Below are 16,250 nucleotides of genomic sequence, written 5' to 3'. Positions count from 1 at the left end.
ATCAGCTTCACAAGAATAAAACATGTCAAGTCAATGTGATTTTCTCTTCTGACAGTATATCTGGCCTAGTAGTTCAGCAGGAGTCAGGAGCTATGGTGGATCTTGACTTTGCTAATATTTTGATACTGTCCTGTGCAACATTCTCATAAGCATGGGCAGAGAAATAAGAACTAGGAAAACATGCTGAGCGAAGTCAGCTGAAAAAGATAACCTCAAGTTATAAGAGTCAATGGTTTGCTGCCATACTGGGAGGACTGAAAGTGCACATAAAAGGGAACTCAGAATACTATTGGACTTCACAGGGTAATAAACTCGAGACATGATCCAAAAATCAAGCAGAAGTTCAGCAAAGGTCTATGCTTCAGGAAAGAGAAGAAATCCAATTCCGAAACAGAAAATGGGGACTACCCAGGCAACAGGAACGGAGCCTGGGGTCGAGGTGGCTCACAGGCAGCATCAGTCAAGCATTTGTCCTCTTCTGAGTGCAGTGGCAAGGGCTTAACAGGGTCGTTTGGGGCATCTTTTAGGAAAGATGCACTTTAAGAACAATCTTAGGCGATATGGAAATTGCACAGGAAGGCAACACACGGGCTTTACAAAGAAAAAAGTCGGTTTTGTGTACTCCAGGTAAGGAGAAGTTTGGAAGGCTAGGAGTTTACTTTGATTTTTCAACACATTAAAGGTTGTAGTAAAGAGAAATCAGTTGTTCTCTGTGTCAGCTGGAGGCGGGACCAAAAATAATTAGTATACTTTGTAAGAAAGAGGATATTGCTTAAGTTTTAGGAAAGCATTTCTAACTACAAGCATAATTCAATGGTCTAACAGATTACACAACAGGAAAGTTGTGGAAAACCTTCTTTCCTATGGAGGTTTGAGGTTAGAACAGATAATCTGAAAGGGACCAGTGGTGGTCAAAAGTATAACTCAAGATCCCTTCCCTACCTATCTATCTGTGCTTTAGAATTTTAATTCGATGTAGTGATTTCCTAAAGGTCTTCAGAGACCAGGGAAAGCTTTGTCTTGTGTTTCAGTAAAAGTTAAGCTGGTGTACAGGAAAGGGAGGGTACAATAACAGTTGTCCAGAATTTACCTCATGAGATACATATGTATAAACATCCAACTAAATAAAAATACACACGCACTAACTGAGCCACATATTATTCTTAATGCAGTTATCAGGAAGGTCTCTAAGCAGAAACAGATCTTGGAAATAAATCAATTGTTTTTAACATTTTTTTAATAAAATAATAATATAATATTCCATTGCATGTTAACTATTCAGTCTAAGAGGTGGACTCTATTGCATTAGGTATTATACATTCACAGCAAAATTAGATCCCCATTAAAATCTACAGCCTGTATAGAAAAAGAATTGCAAGCAAAACAGCACTGAAGTATTGCCATTCTGGTTTCATGAGAAGGAACTGGTTTTCCAGCAGGAGTGTTCCAGTCCTTTAGTGTCTGGCATTAAACCACTTGAATTAAGTGTCTTTGGTGACCAAATAGTGTTACAGAGTGCAACTCTACACAGTGGCAAGCACGTCCATAACGTGTTGACCAACAGCAGAGATTAATCAGAAAATAACATTTTTAAGCAAAAAGAAAGAGAGATGCTTGTCATTCTTTACTGAATTCTCCATTTTGGACTGATCTCCAGCTGCTAAAAACAGATCCACCTTTTCCTAGTCTATAAGCTCTTTTATATACACACACTATATAATATAGTGTGTGTGTGTATATATATAGCCACATATACATACATACATATAGAGAGAGTTGACAAACAACAGCAGTGATGATCTTGCTTACCTCACTGTACTAACCACATTTGAACAGGTTGTGGGTTTCAGGGAACGTTGTGTTAGGTGCTCCATCACAATTTCATTTATTACATGTTACGTCTACCTACTCCATTTGATGTTTTCTCCTAGCGTACACATTTTAACACCTTGCTATAAGTGTAACTGGTCTTATTTCAAGGGAAATTCAGCCACCTGCTCCTGTGCATGGCATTTCATTAATCACTCCAGTGCCAACAGGGAGTGCGGTGGATCTCCGTCACTCCGTGATCAGTAATCGCCACGGTCTGATCAAGGTGGATCTCAGGCTGCTGTCAGTCTCAGCACTTCAGAACAAATATTTTTTTTCCCCCTTTCTTTTTCAAGTATCAAAGTTTCTCATTTATCCACTAAAACAACATGCAGGAATGTGACTTTCAGATATCTGTTATGAGCCCAGTTTCCTCTTAAAACAAGAAAATGCAAACAAAGTGCAAAGCCAGGGTTGAGGAAACTGTCAAAAATAAAGTTACACATAAAAACTAACTTGGCTTCTTTTAACACAGTTTTCATGGAAACTTTAATAATGTCATCCTAAACAAGAAGGATTGTTTGTAATGTGCCTGCCTAAACCAGCACATGGATTTCAGTAGTACCTACCCCTCCTATGCCTGTAACCATCTGAGACGTGGTTATTTATGCAGTAGATCAGCAAATAAAACAGTAGCGTTCCTCAAAACAGAACAGAATGAGGTTGATGTCTCTTACATCTTACATCCCCATAATTCAGGTAGCAAAATAGGAACGAAGAAGAAAAAGGACTGTTGTGTGCTCAAAGCACTGAACTGGAGTCCCAGGGAAATGTGCTCTGCCGCTGTCTCTGCCGCTGGTTTGCCACACAACCTTGGGCAAATGATTAGTCCAGTGTTTTAGAAGTGTTTTGTGGTGGGGTTTTTTTTCAGATTGTCTGAATATTTACCAGTCTAGCCGAACAAAATGGGAACAGTCTGTCCTTTGGTATTTAAGGTTTTCTACACGAGAATGAGGAATTTCAGTAGTGGACCATTTAGAAATTTTGGGTTTAATCGCTCTGCACTGTAGTCCCCCCTATATAAGGAGGAATAACATAACTCCTTGACTTCACACATGGATTTGATGTCTAGGCTCCCTTTATAATGTCTGGAGAAAGTTAGCTATCTGGGAAAGACATTTCCAATGCCCTGCTCCCAGCTGCCCTGTTTAGCCAGTGGGAAACACTGCAAAGAGAGGGAAGGAAGGATGTGGGGGACGTTCTACATATGTTTTTATGTACTTATTTTTACAATAGCTGAGAGTTAGTGTGCTCTTGGGAACTGCTGGCAAGCTTACATGCCTGGCTGAAGAGATTTGAATACCCATCTCACAGAAAAGTCCTCCCCCGCCCCCAAAGTGTTCACTCTTGCAGGAGAGAAGGAGTAGGAAAGGGAGGGTTTACTATCTCTCTCCTTGAGGACATCCCATTGGGCTCTAAATCATTAGATACTTAGTGGACCAGAGAATGAGCTACCTTAAGTCTTACTTTTTCCTGGATTTAAGTACTTGAGTTTAAAGGCTTATTCTTTTTCTAAACAGGGGCTTTTGTCAAAGCAAGTTGTAAGCTTTATAAGAATATAAAGAGGGTGTGAAGTCTTAGCACTGTTGTAGCAACCTCAGCCTTTGTGATCCTCTGACTTTTAAGTGGCTATTTGTCAACTTTTCTATTTAGCCTAGGTTTTTTATGTTATTTCTCTGTTTTAGATAAAAAGGACAAGAAACAATCTGACTGAACATATGCAAGGTTATGTCATTGTACTGCTATAAGTAAGGTCATCAGGTCTGAGGCTTAAACTGGTATGAACTGGGAAAGAGAGCTGACGGTACACTCTAAACCTTTTCCTCCCTCATATACTGAAGCAGTGGCATCCGCTCTGGCTTTTTCAAGTCAATTGGCCTTAACAGCTGGGGTTCTTGACAAATGTATCCATAACTGAGATGTCATTAAAGATATTCTTAGTAAATGAATCCCTGGCAGACTCACTTTAAACAAGGGTTTAAAACTAAATTAAGAAAAAGGGAGAGGGGGAAAATGAAAGAGGTCTACATAGTATGCAGAAAAATGACAAGTTGATTTAAAGCTACTTAACCAATTTTCTTCAGCCTGAGAGTGTTTTCCTGAAGAGGCTATATTGTAAGCCAACATAAAGATTTCTGGCTTGCCATTTTTGACTTAAGCAGATGCAGAAGATTTCGATAACAACATATGGAAGATATTTTTTTTTCACATTCATTTAGCTGAAACAATTTTGCTCAAACTTTTCTGACATAATCCAAAAGTAAAACCAAATATGGAAATCCTCAGTCCCAGAAGAATGTAAGAAATTAATGAGAGGTGCTAAGTTGACGCTAAAATGAAAGTTGGCACTGAACTCTACCTAAGCAGTCATTAGGATGGATTTTTAATAGAGCCGCAGCCATCTTGGGTACTTTGTTAACAAAGGAAAAAAAAAAAAAAAAAGACCCACAAAAATCCTCCCTGGTCACTTATGAATCTTTTAAAGGACAGCCTTGCCAAGCTTGTTACTAGAATTTGAGATGTTCCACCAGGCCTTTAAAGAAATACCACTTTTACAGTATATATATATATATATAAAAAATGCACCCCCTCATATGTCTTCCAGGGGATGAGTATTGGCATAGAGCGCAAATGAACATCAGCTGCAGCTTTGAAAACCAATATTGAGTGAGGCTGCAAATGTTTTGGTGAACAATGGAAATGGTAATTGGAAATGGTAACCGTCAGAATAGAAATTGGTAAAGGCATGTCCACCCCCACACCCATTTAAGTCCTGGCCTTATATAATACTACAATCTCTTCGTCATTTGTACACAATAAAGGTTTGATTTGTAAATTTGCTCGGTATACTCTATCGCTGGGCTGCCGAATGAGTTACACCATCCACAGCGAGAGCACAGCTACACCTGCGCGAAGCCCATTTTTGCGGCGTAAGTAACTCTCCTCTCTGTGGAAGAACGAGATGGGGATGCGCTCTTCCACCAGCCCAAATGCTTTCAGGCGGGGGCGAACAGGGAAGCAAGCGCCTGGGGTCTTACACCCTAAGCAGACCGGTGCCGTGCCGCTCGCGTCGTGGAATGCTGTAGGCAGTGCCTACCGTGGGGACGATCGCAACCGGACGGGGATGGAGGCGGTGGCCCCCCCAGCCGCACCGACACGTCCCCCAGGAGCAGCGTTGGTGGCTGGAAGAGGCGAAGCTCCGGCTGCCCCGGCCGGGTCTTCTCCTGGCCACCTCCCCAGCCACGAGTTGCAGCTCAAGCTGCCCCCGGCTGCAGAGCAGAGCGTGCAGCCCTGGGGGGTGGCTGCGCCTGGACTCTGCTCAGAAAAAGAAAAACCTCCTCGGGGATGCTGAGTGCTGCCAGCAGTGTAATGCAGCCTGGCTCCTTGCAGTTGGGGAGCAAAGTTAGCTGGCTTTTGGCCACCTCTTTCACAGGAGCCCAGCTGGGGACTAAGGGTTCCCTCCGCAGAAGCATAATTCTCTGTGGCTTGCTTGTAATTTGATCTATAGCTGTCATGAGTGAATGCTGCCTGTACTTACCAAGATGCATAAAATAGCATGTATAAGGATGTCCCTTGTTAAGGAACACCCATTGTTTAACTGCATTAAAGAATGGAACGGATCATGATATTTATACAGAGAGCATTGCACTAAATCCCCAGCATAAAAATATTTTGTGTGCAGGCCTCAACTGCTAATTGGTTTTATCTTGCTGTGCTTTATTCAGCTTTTGCCGTGGCAGCTTGAAATAAACAGCAAGACTTCAGTTTCGTTCCCTGTCGAAAACGGAATTCTGCATGCTTGCTTCATGGGAACCATCTTTGGTGCCAGTATACGGAGCCCCTGCATGCAACAGGAGCAAGAGTTAATTCTCATGTACAGCACTGTGGTGTGGTAAATGCTGACTTAAATACAACTAATGATGTAATTAATGGCCAGACGGGTTGCTTTTCATTATCTTGTTCAGCTAAGCAAACACATTTCAAAGCTCCAAAGGAGTCAGTCAACGTCCAGAAAAGTTGATTTACCAGTAAGAGGCAGCCAAAGCTGTTCTGTATCCCTTTCAAACAAATAATCCTTTCCAAAACTGAATAAGTATATGAACTACTTTCTGAAAGAAATGTGTCTGTGCAACGAAAGACACGAGTCACAAGATGGTTTCTAATGCTTTTTCTCCCTTACCCCTTCAGGTTTTCTATGCTGTCAGCAATTTTAAGTCTTAAAAACCCATCAGATTATAAATGATCCAGAAAACTTCGTTACAGCTTCTAATTTTTACCAAACTGACCATACAAATTATCTAGTATGGAAGTGAAACGGCTACGGTGGAAATGTCATGTCATGCTATTGCACAAATTAGGAAGCATCATCAGAAGCTGATTTTAGTTCCCTTTTAACTAAAATAATCATTTCTTCTCCAGAATTTATGTTCTCCTGTTTAAAAACTCAGTGAAGCACCTTTCGCAATTAGTTGTATGTATTCAAACCAAAAGACAAATGGATCTGTAAGAACAGCTTTACCCTAGTATGGTACGTCAGCCCTTTATATGGGAAAAGCTGGCTCTGTCTCCTTGAGATGTTTCCATTTTGCTTTTGAAGAACCACCAAACACTGTCAGTTTGAACAATAAAGCACTTCTGATGTATTTCAAGTAGGGAAACCATTAAATTAAAATTCTCAAAATCACAAGTCATTTTTTGAAGTGTAGATCATTAAGTTTAATGCTCCCTTACAGGAACTGGGCAAATCAAGCTCTTTCTTAAGATTTTAAAAAAAGATCCAGCTGCTAAGCTGGAGGAAGATATAACTATTCACATTATTTATTTTTTCAATTGCACAGTAGTAAAATATACTGTGTAGTATTTTAGACAACTGCATTGAATATAACCCTCTCTGACCATTTTTGAAATGGAGACGCTGTCATTTTCTTAGCATCACAAAATAATTTAGGCAATGTAGATCTGAGTTATTAGAAAACTTTTGTGGATCCTAAGACCTGAAATAAATATCCTACTCAGGAACAATATTTTATTTTATGAGGGTTTTAGAACCGATGCGTGCAGCACAACAAAAGGCGTCTTGTGTGAGGTTTTGAAGACACTGTGAGCAAGACAAGAGCTACGGACAGCAAACTCTCAGGTTAGCAACCCCATGAGCGTAACGCTCGTCTCCCCCTCACGGTGGGGTCTGCCCAGCTGCTCCCTGGATTGCTGTGCCAGCAAGGGCATCACGTCTCGGTGGAGGAGCTTTTCTCACAAATTCGTAGACTGCCACGAGCAAAATCCTGCTGCACAGATTTGGGGTCGTCCCGGGCAACACATCTGTCTCACAGCTCATTACGGCCCCCTTTAGGAAGCCTCTGCCCCTTTGTGTTTGCTGTAGGCTCTCAGTCCTATGCACAACCCCACGACCTACTTTCCAGCCTACCCCGATTTTTTTTAGCATCCACAGTCATAAGACTAGAAAGAAAGAAGGATCCAAAAGCTTCCCTGATGGCCGCAGAGAGGGAGAGGAAAATCCTTTGCAATGCTTAGTGCCTGACCCCTCCGTGTCGCCCTAGACCGGCGAAATTCCCTTTGCTGCGCTACGAACAGGGCAGAGCACCCGGAGCCCGCTGCCGCCCACCCTCCTCGGCACTTGGGGTTAGCGCTGCTCCTGGGTCCTCTCCGCCCTCCAGACGTGAGGTGATCGACCCGGGGCTGACAATTTCGGAAAGTAAGAGGCCTCTGCATGGCCCGGTGCCAAAGCGAGCTCCAGCCCTGCGGCAGAGATCGCTCCTTTCTGACCCAGCGAGGCTGCATGGCGTCGCCAAATGCCGCCTGCCCCATCGCCACGGGCCATCGCCATGCTGCCATGCACACTAGTCGTATGTCTACGTCCCACGCCAGTGCGTTTCAGAGAGAGACGCTGGCTAAACTAAACCCACCGGCCCTCTCCTTGCCTTTTTATTTAAAATCTCTAGCAGTAGAGTAGAAGAGAAAGGCTCATGCTGCAGAGGGACGTGTCATCTTCCCATCCCACCACTCAAAAAAACAGGTTCCCAAGCATCATTTAGCAGATTAGATGGAACATGTAGCTGTACTCTGAGTTGGACTTCAGTCCCCTTGGAAGTTGCCCTATGCCCTTCCTCCTCCATAATGGATGAGCTGGGTGGGAAAAGAGGTGAACAAGAGGGGATTACTTCAGATGATCTGCCCCTAGCCCCACGGGAAGAACAGCTAGCTGCCCCAAGCTCCTACCACATCTCAATGCCTTCACCCATGAGTTATTTGAGTTCAGAGCCAAGTTCCACTTCCCCAGCTTTTATCCTTCCTTTGACCTCTCCTAGGTCTGTGCTTGGAAGCAAGTCCTCTCCAGCCACTCTGTAAGCCCCCCCCAGCGTTTACAGCAGTCACCACCTTCTAGAGACAGGGCACGAAAGGGTGGTGTCTTCATCCTGCATGGGATAAAGGGGAGGGATAGACCTAAGGGCCTTCCCAAACAACAGTTAGTCCCGAGGAGACACACTGTGAAGCGCAAAAATACTCTATTGTTGTCAAGTGCAAACAAATTTTATTGGCCTCACACAGAGATCCTGCTGGCAAGGAGTAAGCTCTGAAAGCCAGTCCATGCTTGATAGCCTTCCAGGGACTCTCTGCCCCACTGGGACGCTAAAAGGAGAGAAAATATGTACACACAAGCCAGGCTTTCTAACTAGGCTCAGCCTACATTGCAATGTTCACAACCAGAAAATATTTTCAGATAGGCCACCCTTGTTTATCGGGGCCATTTGGATACCCTCAGAGTTAGTTCGGATTAAATGTACGTAGAGATCCTTCTCAGGAGGTGGCATGGCTTGGGTTATTCCAAGAATAAACAAACGTAACACAAACAGGCTATGTTCCAGTCTGGCCCATAAAAACACCTGAAAGACAGAAAGGCCCCCATCCTTCTAAGGACCACACATCCTTAGAAACAGAGTAAACAAAAGCAAGTGCCAATAGCCCTTCCCACCGTGCAGTTCTGAGGCACAAACCCAGACAATAGGCTGTCTGTCTGTGCACTCATTAAAAAGCATCTGTTATTACAGGCTATGAAAACATAGACAGGGCACTCTGCCCCTAGAGATGAAAGCAGCCAAAACCAAGAAGCCCAGGAAGAGAACTTTACATCCCGCAGCGGTCCTACAACACCCTTCTTCTGACCTCCAAACCCATGAGCTCCTTTGCTCCCTGCCCCTGCGTAGGGACACCCACTGGGAAGCTGCAGCCTCTCCCACCGGTGCCTGCAGACCTTCGGGCAGTCCCACCGCTGCAGCTGCCTGCCAGCTGCAGAAAGGACGTGCTGGGACGATCCCTCCTCGTAGCAGAGCTAGGAAGCTCTACCCTCAAAATACCTCTGTTACCAACCCCGCTCCTTGCTCCCTGTGATCGCTAGAGACCAAGGTCGCACTCTTCCCACTTAGCCTGTCCTTCCAAGTGGCCTGGAGAAAGTGGTTGTAGACCCACGTAACATCTACAAGAGCGTGGACTTTCTGGAGGCAACATGTGAAGTGCTCCGTGGGAAAGAAAGTGAACAAGACAAGGTCTGTGCTGCTCCTACCCTTGCTCTGTTTGTTCAACAGAATTGGGATTAGCTAGAAAGGACAGCATGGAAATATGTTTTTGAGGGGCAATGTAAAGACAGCTTGTCCGTCTCTTCATATCGTGTGCCCTAGAAAGGAAAAAGAAGTGAATCCTTTTTTTGGCTATTGCAATTATACAGCTTGGAGCAGTCAAACTGTCTACCTTCCTACAGGAGATGTGACAGCTCCCAGCACCAGAAAGCTGCATTCCTCTACTTTGAAGAGCAGACTTATAATTCATGAGCAGGAAAATCTTAAGGGAGCTATAAAGGTCTTCTCAAATAATAATAAAAAAGAAACAACAGCTACAGCCTCAATTATACATGGAGGCTTTGGATCTGTTTTTAGTATTTTCACATGATAAAAGGCATCGGCTGAACCAGAAAAAGATGACATGGGCTAGATGTTAGGGTGCATTATAGAAGATTTCTGTCACTGCCCAGCGTCAAGCTGTCTTGGCCATCAGCAGACCCATCCTCGGGTCAGGGAGGATTCCTCCGGCTCCTTCCACACCCTCACGCAGGCAGCGTGGCGAAGGCGGGCGGGAGCTGCAGCCAGCCACTTCAAAGCAGCCAGCATCGCTCAGAACTTGGCTTTGGTGGCCCAAAACAAGGGAGAGCCCAAAGACATCCGTTTTACCATCCCTTTTACCTTTCTTCCTTAACTGCTCCATTTTGTACAAGTCACGTTAGTGGGTCTCTTCCAGTTCAGCCTGCAGGAAAAACAAATCTCCAGATTTTCAACAGAAGAGAACTCTGACAGTTGTCAGCTCTCAAAGTTTTTTCTCCATACAAATAATGGAACTGCAGATTTTTTATTTTTTTTTCCAAAACAGTGTAGAAAATTCATCAGGCAGTCACAAAATCCTCTCTCAGGCTGTTTTCCTTGTAAGGGCAAATGGCTTTTAAAAACGGGGGCTGAAGTGTAACAACTGGAAACGTTTTGGTTCGAACTAGTATCTTAGTAGTAGTGTACATGTGCAACTTGAGGGACACACAGAGTCCTTTCCTTCCTCCCAAAGCTCTCTCCTTTTAATGTTTAGCCTACCTTTTACATTAAAGACATGACAGACTTTAAGCTTGACCTTTTCTTAATAACCATGCAAGAGCTCTATAATCTCTATTTTCCTAATGAAAAAACATGCCTGTAGGGAAGTTCTGCCTGCCTCACCATGTGCATCACATACCAAGTCCCACCTGCTCTTTGCCCTCCTCCAAAGTCCCATGGGATCAAGCTCCTTTTGGATAAATCCCTGAAGATTTATCTTCCCTACCTGCCCTTCTCCCCAGAACTATCAAGGACTTGCATGGGGAGGATGCACAGACAGAAGGGACCGATCCTCCCAATCACTTGGCTCCCTCCTGTTCCTTCATCAAAGCATATAAAATAATAAAAGATGCCAATAGCATCGCCATCTGCCCTGGCTGCCAACAGCCAGAAAGGAGAATGAGAGTGACCCAGGCACATACTCCCTGTCAGGTAGGCACCCCTGTATTTTTAGCCAGAATTTTGCATACAAAACCACACATACTTTCTCTACGTAGCACAAACACAGGGACTTCAGTCCACAGAGGCACACCACATGTTGCCTGCCTGAATCCTGTGTGTCAGGAAGACTCTCTTCATAGCTGTGATTTGTCCAGTAAAACTGGACACAGATATTCATAAATCCCAAATAGGAAACGAGACGTCTTAAATTCTACCCAAAGAAACTTTCCATTTTTTCTGGAAATACTGTCATGCCACTACAGATTCCAAACCAGGACCTCAGTGAAAAGCAGGGAAAAGACCATATATTCCTATTTTCTGATTTCCCAGCTTGTTAGTAGTTTTCTCTTTATTAGTTTACACAATGTTGCTTGACCTGAAGACTCCTCAAAGCAGCTTGCTATCACAGCACTGCCTCCGCTGCAGCTGCTTTCAAGTAGCCATTTAGTCAGAGACAAGGAAGGTAATTAAATCTTTAAGTATTTCTTCCCAGCTGTTGACAGTATCCTATCTCTGTGCTCCACACTGAAGGGAAACAGCCATGGATTAGATCTGCTTTTCTAGGAGGAAGGTGACTAGTCTTTTACAACAACTGCTCAAAGTCTTCATAAGAGATAAGACGACCTAAAAAATAAGGTACTGTGTGGGTGTTCATCTGTAGTTTAAGAACTAGTAGGTCTGTAGTACAGTTGGTACAAAGTGCCTGTTGTCCCTGGGCAAGGCTTCTCATGTGGAGGTGTGTCTGAGACCAGGTGTAATACCCTAAAATTTGTATGGCTAAAGAAGAAAACACAGATATACCTTTCTCATAGCAGTTTTCCAGGCTCAGGGGGATATGGAACTGGTTTGGGGGCATTTCTGGAGAGCCTACCATCACTCAGGGGTGCAACATGACCTCCCTGTGCCTTGTCCCTCCCCGGAGGGGACCTCCCTGGTCTCTTTTCCCCGTGGTGGAGCGTTTGCTGGGCTGGTTTCCTGCTGGTAGCTTTGTGAGTGCAGCACGTTGGCTGGGGTGAGTGTTTGCAGCGGCGGTTTGAGGTTGTCCTTCGTGTGTGTCCCCTGCAGCTGTTACACTGATGGCTTTAACACAACGCCTAAGAAAGGAGAGAAAAGCCCTCTGCAATGCTAGCACAATGGAAATTAGGTTCGCATTGGTTTCCGCTGCCTATCCAACACCTCAAGACAGAACAGATCCTGCCTTTGCAGTTGTTCTGTGCACACGAAAAGCCAGCATCTGTGTAAGCCCCTATGGGCGGTCTGCCTTTCCTCGCCCCACTGAGGCTGGGCGACCCAACTTTCTGCCTTTTGTTACAGTTTACTTAATAGACGTGGATGTCCCTCCGGAGGTAGTGCTGAGGAGCACCTTAATTCGCTTGATTTCAGTGACTGCGCCTCACCTCACAGGTGAGCCCTGTGCAGGGTCAAAATAATTATGGTATTCAATGGAAATATGAGATGCAAATACAAGCAAAAGCATGATAGAGACTCACACATATTCAGGCAATGTTACCTGCCCATAATCCCTTCTCTTCCCTCCAGATATTATTTTCATTCCTGCACGCACTTCTGTTGCGAGTTTGTATCTGCTGAAATAGATCTTTTCAAATTTGGGAGCTGAAGGGCTAAACTTGCTGATATTTGCAGAACTCATGAGGATGATCCAGGCTGAAACTGTTGCTGTGCTGGCTCCGTGCTGCCAAGCCACTGCATTCCCCACCCAGCAGCCAAAAGAGCTCCAAGCCTGTGTCCCAGAGAAGATTACTGCCTTCTTGTTGGGAACATAATATTGTTTGGTATGTAGCTATAAAGGAGAACCTGAGCCCTAAGAGCGTGAGAGAGACTGAAAGATTCCCCTCATACTTAACCTTAGCTGTGTTTTCTAATTACCATTTCACTCACATCATGCCGTTTATTAGACTGGGGCTGAATAGATGCAACCAAGATCAAAATTTGGTTCTTATTAAATTTCTGCAGCCAAGGGAGACAGAGTTTGTGGTCCCAGAGGATTGAGAAGGAATGGTCATGGAAACAAAAGAGTAAAAGCTGGGTCATAAAATAGCCCAAAGAATTTTTGTAGTTTTTCTTGAGTCATTCAAGGACAGGAGGATGATGTACATAAAGAAGAATGGATTGAGACCTAGCTGAAAGAAGGAGGACATTTAGTCCATCTCACATCTCGAACCCATTATCCTGGGAACCATCTTCATTGGAAAGGTATCTAATCTAAGCCTCTCTATTTCTGATGAAAATGTTTACACAGCTTGCTATGACAAAAGCCATCTCTATAACTCTACAGCTGAAGAGTTCTCCATTTAGGCTAATTTCTCTCTGCTGCTGCTTTAACTTCATTATTTCTGTTCTGTTGTCATCAACTAATGATAGGAATTTGATTGTAGCCTGTTCTTTCAGTATCTCTTAAAAAAAATCAACAATCATGTTCACTCCTGCTTCCCCCATCAAAATAAATGGTCATCGAGAGGCAATTATGGTTGCTCAAGCAATGTGCCGCCATAACAGCAATTGAAAGGAGAACTTTTCCAGGTCACCCTGTCCCCATTGGCTTTGTTTGTCTTCTCTGGAAAACCTCATCTGCACCCACTGCTCAGACCTTGCAGGCTTTCTGCAAGACCTTTCAAGCTTTGCATAGCAACTCTCAGAAAATGTCATTTTTGAACTGGCTGTAATGACGAGCTGGAAGAGCTTTGAATATGCGTTGTGCACAGCTTCGAGTTTCACTGAACAGCTATGGCTAAAGCCTGTCACACTAGCACCAGAGGACTGACATCGCTAACGGACCTGAGTAGTTGTGTTGGTTAGTGCTAGTAAAATTCCATGAGATTACGCTGAATAGAGGAACAGTTCTCCGTGTGACAGGTTCTTGCGTTCCGGTGTAGATCAGTGTAACACTCATGTCACTTTAGACTGGATGAGAAATGGGCCTGCTGCTTTTGATTCCGAGGTGGCCAAAGGCTTCCTTTAGCAAAAGCTTATTAGAACATTTGTACATTTAAAAATTTACCTTGTGTCTGGCTGTTTAGCAAATTTAGTTGTGGAAACTAGAAATCCATGAAAGAGAATTTTACAGGGGAAAAAAACCCCCATAATTAATAGTATGGCCTTTATATTTTAATGTTTTTTATGTATTTAATAGATTTAGTCCTTCCTCTGTGAACATTTGGTGCCTACAGCAAGAGTCGCAATTCTCAAATTACCTACCTAGCCCGAACTTATCCAAGTAACTAAATTTTTTGGGCAATAGAGCCCCTCAGAGAGCCTGTGTTTTTGCTGTTGGGCACACGAATAATGATATCTTGACGTCCGCTTTGGACTAAGATGCCTAAAGAAGGACCTCCCATAGAACAGAAGTGTTAAAGTCCTGTTCTGGAGCTGTTCCTGAAAAGGATTGAACTTAAGGCATAACCACCTCTTTCCCATTTCCAATCAGCTTACGGGTCTGCGTCCCAGTCTGCAGACTGGCTTTTGTGGGTCTGATTCTCTGAGCTCCCAGGGACCGTATTCAGACATCCTAAATTCCACCTTAAGTCCATGTTTCCCTATGGTAGTACTAAACTCCTGGAGGCCTTTTGCTGATGAGAAACTGGGGGCTCAGGACCAGGCTGGAATTGAGGCCACCTGAACGTGATGGCTCTCTGTATGAGGCTCTTGCTACCTTCAGAGAAGGGGAGGGTGTCGAGGAGTTAGGCACTGCAATGCCATTCTTGCATCACCTTTGTCAATGTCTTACCTCCTTTCTTGCTAGATGTCTAATAAAACAGTCTCTGGAATGATATCCTCATAGATCAGTTTTAAAATAAAATAAAAATCTCATGTTCTAAAGAGGAAAAGTCCCGAGCCACTAGCTAGTATTACAGAAAATAAGAACCACACAGTGTTATAGCTAGGGAGTATGTATGAGACTCTGTATCAGAAAAATTCTGGATTCAGCAAAAAAACAAAAATAGATATTGCCGGAGACACTGTATTTAGCACTTTTATTGTTCCCTAAGAGAAATACTTCAATAATTATCCTTTTTTGAGTCCTGTTATTCAGAGAGGCAGGATGATTTTCAAGGTAGGGTAAAAATAACGATCTGCATAAGCTGTTTCTGAATCCTTCTTGTCTCCAGGGAAGCAGAGGTAATGCACAATTATGTGTGCTCTTCCCTGCAGAAACTTGAGTGGTAGATTACTGATGGAGAAAGGGAAACAAACCCAGGCTGTAGAGAGAATCACATGGCAAAACTCAAGCCAACTGAACTACTTCCCCTCTTTACAGACATTTTCCTTCTGGAGCACTATTGTTACAAGCAGTATATTTTCACTTACCTAAATGAAGCTTGTTTGCCTTTACCCTTTCAAAATTACACCCAGACTTTGTCTCTCCCATTTGCAATTCTTTGTCGCATACTTTGCTGTGTTTTTTGTTAGTTGGGACTTCATTGCCTAGCCTAAAAGACTAAAAATTACCAACCACGAGATAAAATTATGTTAGTATTGATCAGATTGCCCTGTATATTTAAAACAGAGCAAATGTGCTGTAAGGGACATCTCAGTCACTCAGATAATCAGAAGCTTCTGTAAACAAAATTCTTTTTGCTATAACTATCAAAACATTAATTCAGGAAAGCTGGAACTGAATAAGTGGAGTTAACCTGTATTTGCCCTTCTCTTTACACATACATATATTTACAGAAAGTTTCTGTCTCTTCTGGTTGTGAAGATAACCTTTCAAGTATAAACTGAGGGGAATGCTGGCTTGAGTCTGGAGCCAAACACATGGAAACAATAACACTAGACATAAGCTGCCTTCATTCATCTCAGTGGGATGCTAGCAATGAAGTCTGCTTATGACAATGTAAAAGCCAGAGTTGTTAACTATTTCACTGCTACAATTTGGTAACAGAAAATCTGATGCAGCCGATCTATCCATCGCAGCCTGACAGTCTTTTCCTTTGAAAGGATATGCCACGTAATATGACTGTGTGTTTGAAATATGTACGTATTTTACCTTGACCAGACTACACTTTATTTGACTGTTTTAATAACTGATGTTCTGCATGTCAGAGTCTGCTCTGTACTAAACACAGAAAAAAATCCTTTCTTGAATAAGTTCCTTTTCAAGGAACTTTTTTTCCCAAGGTTTTCTGTTTTTTGGAGGGTTTTTGGGGTTTTTTTTCTTGTTGTTTTTTTTTTTTTTTTCCAAAGGACAGTTGTGGCTGAGCAATCCAAGGACTAAACTTAATCATCTTAAAGGGACAGGAACTGATACATCTGTCCAAATGTCTGTCCATC

Source organism: Buteo buteo, chromosome 15 (assembly GCF_964188355.1).
Source record: "Buteo buteo chromosome 15, bButBut1.hap1.1, whole genome shotgun sequence".
Classification (NCBI taxonomy): Eukaryota; Metazoa; Chordata; class Aves; order Accipitriformes; family Accipitridae; genus Buteo; species Buteo buteo.
Note: the sequence above shows the minus strand (reverse complement) of the source record.